This window comes from Amphibalanus amphitrite, unplaced genomic scaffold, assembly GCF_019059575.1.
Source record: "Amphibalanus amphitrite isolate SeventyFive unplaced genomic scaffold, NRLGWU_Aamphi_draft 000353F_arrow, whole genome shotgun sequence".
Lineage (NCBI taxonomy): Eukaryota > Metazoa > Arthropoda > Thecostraca > Balanomorpha > Balanidae > Amphibalanus > Amphibalanus amphitrite.
Genome location: NW_024881847.1, coordinates 512625 through 519889, shown reverse-complemented (window position 1 = coordinate 519889; position 7265 = coordinate 512625). Strand labels below are relative to the sequence as shown.

At 46.9% G+C, this 7265-nt stretch overlaps 1 protein-coding gene across 1 annotated transcript in view; it reads right to left on the bottom strand.

Moving 5' to 3' along the window:
* The window catches only part of LOC122389308, a 94207-nt gene that overhangs the window by 2271 nt on the left and 84671 nt on the right, over nt 1–7265 (bottom strand). The window lies entirely within an intron of this gene.

Genomic DNA, 7265 nt, shown 5'->3' with positions numbered 1-7265 from the left:
ATAAAATTGGATTTCCTTCGACAAATTTGATAGGGCTTTCGATCATCGTTTGAATTTTGCGGATCCGTCCAGTAGTTTCGGAGATACGAGGGGGAAAATAGCCCCCCTCCCCCCACCACCACTGGTCGCGTTATAAACAGATCCCACCGGGCGCAGGTTAAAATTGGCCTGATGAAATGTTCATGTGTAATGGTTGGCTTTAAGTGAAATGGTTTTACTCTATGTAGCAGTCAGCCATCGCATCTTGGGCCAATTGATATCCGTCGACATCAGTAGGTCTCTTTGGAACGAAAATCCGTTCTCATTCTCTTGGTCGGTAGGTACGGACCAAACCAACTAATAACCATAGGCCATGCAGCTTCGATATTCCAAACGTAACTGATAATGCTTCTCAGTGAATTCGGAAGCCTGCAGGATATGAAAGCAACGATATTTGCATTTTGAAACAGTGTAATTGCCTCGTCTTAGCGGCAAACTGCGCCCGCAAGCAACGCAAAGCGTTGCGGTACAGCATAACCTCCAGGCGTTTCTGCTAGCGCCATCTATGCACAGGATTATAAGCTGTGCTGTGCCGCTGTTCTGCCCCGCAGGCGACGCTCAGATCCTGGCATCACAGGCCGTCTGAACGGGTACAGGCGGTGACGCAACTCAATGTTTACGCCGTGTTTCATTCCCCTGGGGCTCGGACGATATTTTTAACTGCGAGATTGCCAGTGACGCATTGCCTAAAAATACGGCATCTCATTTACATTTGCGCAAAGCAACTCCTTGGGCCTAACGGAATGGGCGTGGGCTGTAACATCAAACCGAATGCGCCATTTATAGTTGTACGCGGTCGTCGCTGTTGCAAAGGCCGGCAATCTGATCCAGGCTAACTTAATCACCCACTGCCAAACAACGTCAAGAAGCTGGTAATGCATGGCTCTGGTGCATCTAGGTTTTCATACCAATTTTATCACGCATTTTCGACACCAACTTAAGTAAAGCACGACCTCAAGCATAGCTTCTTTGCAACTGATTTCCATGGTAATTTGCCAACACATTTAAGTTGTGTATTTGTTTATCATTCTGAGCCGTCAGTCTTCTCAAGAATTAAAAAGTCTAAGTAGGTACTTTGCCCCACTCCTACCCCGTTTGAAGTTGGGTTGAATCTTCGCTGTTTTTAGAGACATACGTGTATAAGCATACAAATTACAAAAGATTTGTCTTTTATTCTTAGTTTTATAACTGAGCGTTGCAAAACATTTTTCAATCTGTTTTCGATTTTCATCCTATCACTTCACAATGCATGCACTCCGTGTAAGTTAATTTTTGAGGAAGATGAAAAGCTACAGATGAATAGCCGCTTCAACCGGTAAAGGCGACTTTGGCCCTTAAGGAAACCGCTAACAATGTTTTCCGGAGAAACATTTATCGACATTGAAGCGGTGCTGGCGACACGTTATAAACCTTTCACGTTCGACCCCTCCCCTCAGCAAGCTATCGGTGCCCGTCTTATCTCTCTGAGACAGCTGCTCAAGGTAAGCAACCAGGCATCGGTAGGATTGTGATTGCAGGATTGCAAAATCCTGATTGCATTCCTTTTTGGTGGATTGCACCTGGATTTGAAATCCATTCCAAAAAACAGGATTTGATTGCGGATTGGATTGCATCATATTTCCAATTTTTGCAATCCAATCCGGATTGTGTTTGATTAGTGCTTTGAAATGGTTTGTTGCGATTGAAAATTATGAGATCGGCTTCATCGGCTTAATGTACTTTGCTATCAAGGGCTTTACATCGAAACTTGAAATAATTTAAACGCTTTTAATTTGAATGCTCAAAATAATATACGCTGATGAACTACAGAGGAAGGGCAAAATTACGTAGTTGAGGGCGAGTTTAAAAAATATAAAACACTGGTTGGGTAGAGGGGGTAGAGGTTTAAATGTGGGGGTGTTTGAGGCAAAAAATATTTTCCATAAAATACCTGTGCCTTAGATAGGAATTACTCGCAAGACTAGGTATTAGAAATGGGTGATTTGGGGATGGAGGCACGACCCTATGCCCCCTCCCTCCCCCAGATCCACTAGTGCACATAATGATACAACAGGATTGCAAAAAAGGATTGCGGATTTGATCACAATCCAAGTGAAAAAAGGGGATTGCGGGTAGGAATGCAATCCACTTCGGCACTAGGAATGTGGATTGGGAATGCAATCCTTTCAAAAAGGATTTTCCCGATGCCTGAGCAAAACGAAGACCGTGCACCGGCCGATACCTTTTTTATCTAGACGGGACTTAGCAAAACGGGGCTAACAAGCCAAATATGTGTACTCCCGAGTGATCTGTTCCGCACCCATTCAACTGAAAGCGTGGCTCGCAGAAATAAGTGTTTGCCAATCGCCGTAGCACCGGCCATGGTTAGTACTACTCGTACACTCATGTCTCCGGCTGTCCCTCCGGCAGAGATGTGTTCCGCGAGTGCGTCCCGCTCCAGATCTGCGCGTTCTCCGGTGCTTCCAATCAGTCTCATGTGTCTTCTCGGATTCCCATCCTGGCTTCCTGTCTCCTGACTACCGCTAATGAGCTACCGTCTTATGTTACTCGGTGTAGAGATTGGTGACAACCGACCGAGCTTTCATGCCTTCCGCCGGCTCATCTAAACTAGTTTTCCGGGTTTTCCGGATGGCAACGAACGGTTAAAGGTAGTGTGCCAACTTTCCTGGACCGTATGGAGTTAATGGCCCAGATAAGGAGAACCGGATTTTTAGAGCTTATCCATACCTTCAAAACTCATGGAAACGTCTTAAACCGTGCACCGGCCGATACCCTTTTTATCTAGACGGGACTTAGCAAAACGGGGCTAACAAGCCAAATATGTGTACTCCCGAGTGATCTGTTCCGCACCCATTCAACTGAAAGCGTGGCTCGCAGAAATAAGTGTTTGCCAATCGCCGTAGCACCGGCCATGGTTAGTACTACTCGTACACTCATGTCTCCGGCTGTCCCTCCGGCAGAGATGTGTTCCGCGAGTGCGTCCCGCTCCAGATCTGCGCGTTCTCCGGTGCTTCCAATCAGTCTCATGTGTCTTCTCGGATTCCCATCCTGGCTTCCTGTCTCCTGACTACCGCTAATGAGCTACCGTCTTATGTTACTCGGTGTAGAGATTGGTGACAACCGACCGAGCTTTCATGCCTTCCGCCGGCTCATCTAAACTAGTTTTCCGGGTTTTCCGGATGGCAACGAACGGTTAAAGGTAGTGTGCCAGCTTTCCTGGACCGTATGGAGTTAATGGCCCAGATAAGGAGAACCGGATTTTTAGAGCTTATCCATACCTTCAAAACTCATGGAAACGTCTTAAATTCTTCAAATTTTGAGTACCCCAGTGCGAAATTCACCCCGACGGGTTATCGGTCGTACCCCAACCACATTTCACACCACTATGAACAATAAATGCACACACTGAAATCGCTATTACCGCTAGGCTCATCCAATGAAGTTTCTATAAACCCGTTCATCATCATCTCTTGCGGTTTCGAACACGCCTGTTAGGTGGTGCGGTAGACCGCGCCCAAAGCCAGGGCCCCGGTAACGTGAGGTAGCCGAGTCGGGGCAGCGTGCGCTGACCCAAGCCGGGGCCGCGCGTCCTCCCGGTGTCATGTGATAGCCCGGGGCTGCCCGGGGATGCGGTAGACCGCGCCCAAAGCCGCGGCCCCGGCTTGGGTCAGCGCACGCTGCCCCGACTCGGCTACCTCACGTTACCGGGGCCCTGGCTTTGGGCGCGGTCTACCGCAGGTGGCTTCTGCTCATACTTTGTGGCGCGGTAGTGGTGCGTCGGGCCGCGCGCTCTGACTTCGGCCAAGAAAAATGCGTCAGCTGATCATTGTCATTTCTGCCGCTTTCATGTGGTGAGATGGGGTCATAACTTTAGAGACGGCTGTTTCATATCAATTATTTTACATAAAATAATATTTCGGTATATGTCAAGTTTAGGTCCTAACTACAACTGTGACGCTGTTGATACGAATATGAAACAGCAAAAATTTTAGGTTTTAGGTTAGGTTAGGTTGTAGGTTTGTAGGTTTTAGGTTGTAGGTAGGTAGGTTTGTAGGTTAGGGTAGGTTAGGGTAGGTTTGTAGGTTGTAGGTTGGTAGGTTATAGGTAAGTAGGTAAGGTTAGGTCAGGTTTGATTGTTTTTTTCTTTTATTTGCGAGACATATGAGTATCATTTTTGGATTCAGGATGTCAAATAATGTAAAAATATGAAAAATTTATCAATGAAATCTTCTTAGGACTTAAACTTGACATTTACCTAATATTTCAAACCATAAATTAATGTTCGACAGCCAAATTAAAGAAACAATACCAATACAGGCTTACAGTTTAAATTCGACATTGTGTTGTCTACGATTAGACAGCTGATAACTCATTCCCGTACGTCGTAACTCTATAATGACCTTTGCTTATTGTCACATGTGCGCCGCATTCGCGATTGTTGCCGACGCCTGTTTGCAGGTCAGCCCACTACAGTTGTTACGAGCGAGCGAGCGCAGCGAGCGAAGTGAGTCTTTTCAATATAACGGAAAAATCTCAGTATGAGCGGCCCGGCCCGGCCCGGCCCGGCCTGTAACGCTTTTGAGAGGCTTATATCTCAGCAACCGCTGGACCGAATGGCCTGCGGTCTTTTTTGCTGGGTAGCCCCATCCCTTCTACCCCGTAATTGACTACTTTTGATACATCTCAGTGACCGCCGTGGCACGTGCCACGTGAAAAGTCAAGGGTGTTCAAGCAGTTTTGCAAAAGTAATGATTTTGATAGGCCCATATCTCAGCAGCGGCTTGAGCGATTGTCTTGCGGTCATTTTTATAGGGTAGCTCCATCCCTTCTAACAAAGGTCAGATGCTCTTCATCTATGTGAGTGACCCCCACTGCACGTGCAAAATACAACAATAAGAGGTGCAAAATTTGTTCCCATTTCAGTAACTCGGTAATTACTGGGGCGATTTCGCTGAAACTTGGCATACAGGTAGGCACCCACCAGGCAATGCATTCCCATGTGTTGCGGTTAGGGTGCTACTGCACGTGCGCACGTGCAGGGGGCGTTTCCAGATCTCGAGAACGGCTGGGCCGATGGCGCTCAAATTTGGTACACGGTTGGGGACCCGTTAGTAGGGTGCCGTGCAAAAGTCATTTTGGACCCCGTTTGCACGTGCGCACGTGCAGAATGCCGCTTCCAGATCTCAGGAACGGCTGGGCCGATTGCGTTCAAATTTGGTACACCGCTAGCGACCGGTTAGAAGGGTGCTTTGCACAAGCCCGTTGGAAGTACCCTCTCACCCTTCTGCACGTGCAGGGCTCATTATCTCGCTCGCTCGTTCTTCGCCCAAAAGGCGTTTTACTGGTTATACATTTCGAAAAACCGATAAACTTTTAGGCGAAAAAAGCACTATTTTAGGCCCATTTTTGATTTTTTTTTTGCGATATTAGGTAAAAACAGAAGATTCTTATCCTAGGAAAAATAAAATGGGAAATCATTGGAAGGTGGCACACTACCTTTAAGTAGACCTTAACACCCAATTTATCGAAAAAAAAGTGCCTATATGAAGTGGGAGAAGCAGTGGCGTATGTACAGCATACCACGAGTTTGATACAGTGTCTCGCTTGTTCGGGCCGCTTGGTCGCCGCTGGTGACGCATCCACAGTCCAGCACAAAGGTCGGCGTTCGCGTATGTGCAGGAGAGCGTCGGCTGACTGTTGGTTCTAATTTCTAAATGCATTTTTAATTCCACTGATGATGCAATGCCAGACCCATCAGCCTTGCACCCTGCTAGTCCTAGAGACGATCAATGAAAATTTAGTGATTTGCGTTTCAAGTTCTAAATAAGGAACGTTAGATACCCATAGCTGTCCATCAGGGAACCATTCCGTAGGTAGTTATTTTGCCCTGGAAATGAAATAACTGATCAGGACAAATTAATGACGGATTTAAGTTTCTTGATCTGTAGCCATAAATAGACATCGAACGATTCAGACAATCAAATGAGTTATGGAGCCTTCGCCGGCCACGGTTCTGCCTTAGGGTTGTCCCTGTTGGCCTAGGGATCGTGAATTAGCGTTATCCCGAGCAGCTGGTGGGCCGGCACTTGGTAAGAAGCTTTAGCACCGCTCTAAGGATGCATTAATACCCCATCGGGAGAGTAAATCTCATTAGAGCCTACGCCACTGTGATTCAAACGTAAGTGCTCTGGGGCTGGTGCCCTTTGGGATTGGATCGCCGAGCCCGGCTAAGCTCCTCACACTAGCGACAGGGTTAATGGGGACTATTTTGACGGTCGCAGCTCAGCGTCTGATGGTTTTGCATTCTTTGCTAGTCTGGAACGGCAATAGGTGTATCGATATTGACGGATAATGGCCACTTCAGTTATATAACGTGGCTGGCAGCGAGGACATTATGAAAAAAGTAACGATCTATGCCAGAACGTGACGATATTATTAGCTCCTAGAGAAGCCTTTAATAATGCTTTCCGGAGCAACAGCCGTCAAGGCTGGACTTATAAATAGACAAACTGAAATCCGGTTATAACGACATAAATACCACACCCAATAGCGAAAATACGTTTGTATAAGCATTCATTCTTACTTTTTGAACTCAAATAGAATATCTTCCGAAGGCGGCCTCAGCCGGTTCCGTTTGACCTCTCGGATAAATTTCAGCGAGATTCAATGACGCTGAGCTGGACAATGGGAGGCGATATTGGGTGTCGTTGCATCACTCTCGCGAAGGGCTGATTGTGTGACCTTTGGTGGGTGGAAGACATTCAGCGATCGATGCGGCGGCAAATTTCATACCGAGACGACGCAGCGCCTCGGCATACCAGCTCTGAGCGGTGTGTAAATTTCGACGCATCGCTATTGGTGCCTAAGGCTGTTATGTGATATACCTACCAGAAGTGAGGCGAGGCGGAAACGAATTGATCTGAACATAAGGCGTGATTTGGATGAATGAATCTGAATGGAAGATGGATGCGCTGACGTTTAGAAATGGAATGAGAAGAAACACTGTGATGCAAAACGCAATGAAAACGTGAAACACGAGGAACGATAAAGGTTCGCAAGCGCAATACGTCATTTAACTTTGAGTCAGGGAATCTTATCCCTTGAAAGCGCTCAATAAGACAGATCTTCCTCACCAGACACCCTCCTTCAGTCATATAACTCACCCCATATGTCATCATCTCCCCATACAGTTCCCTCACTTCTCAATCCCCGTTCGTCAAACTCAC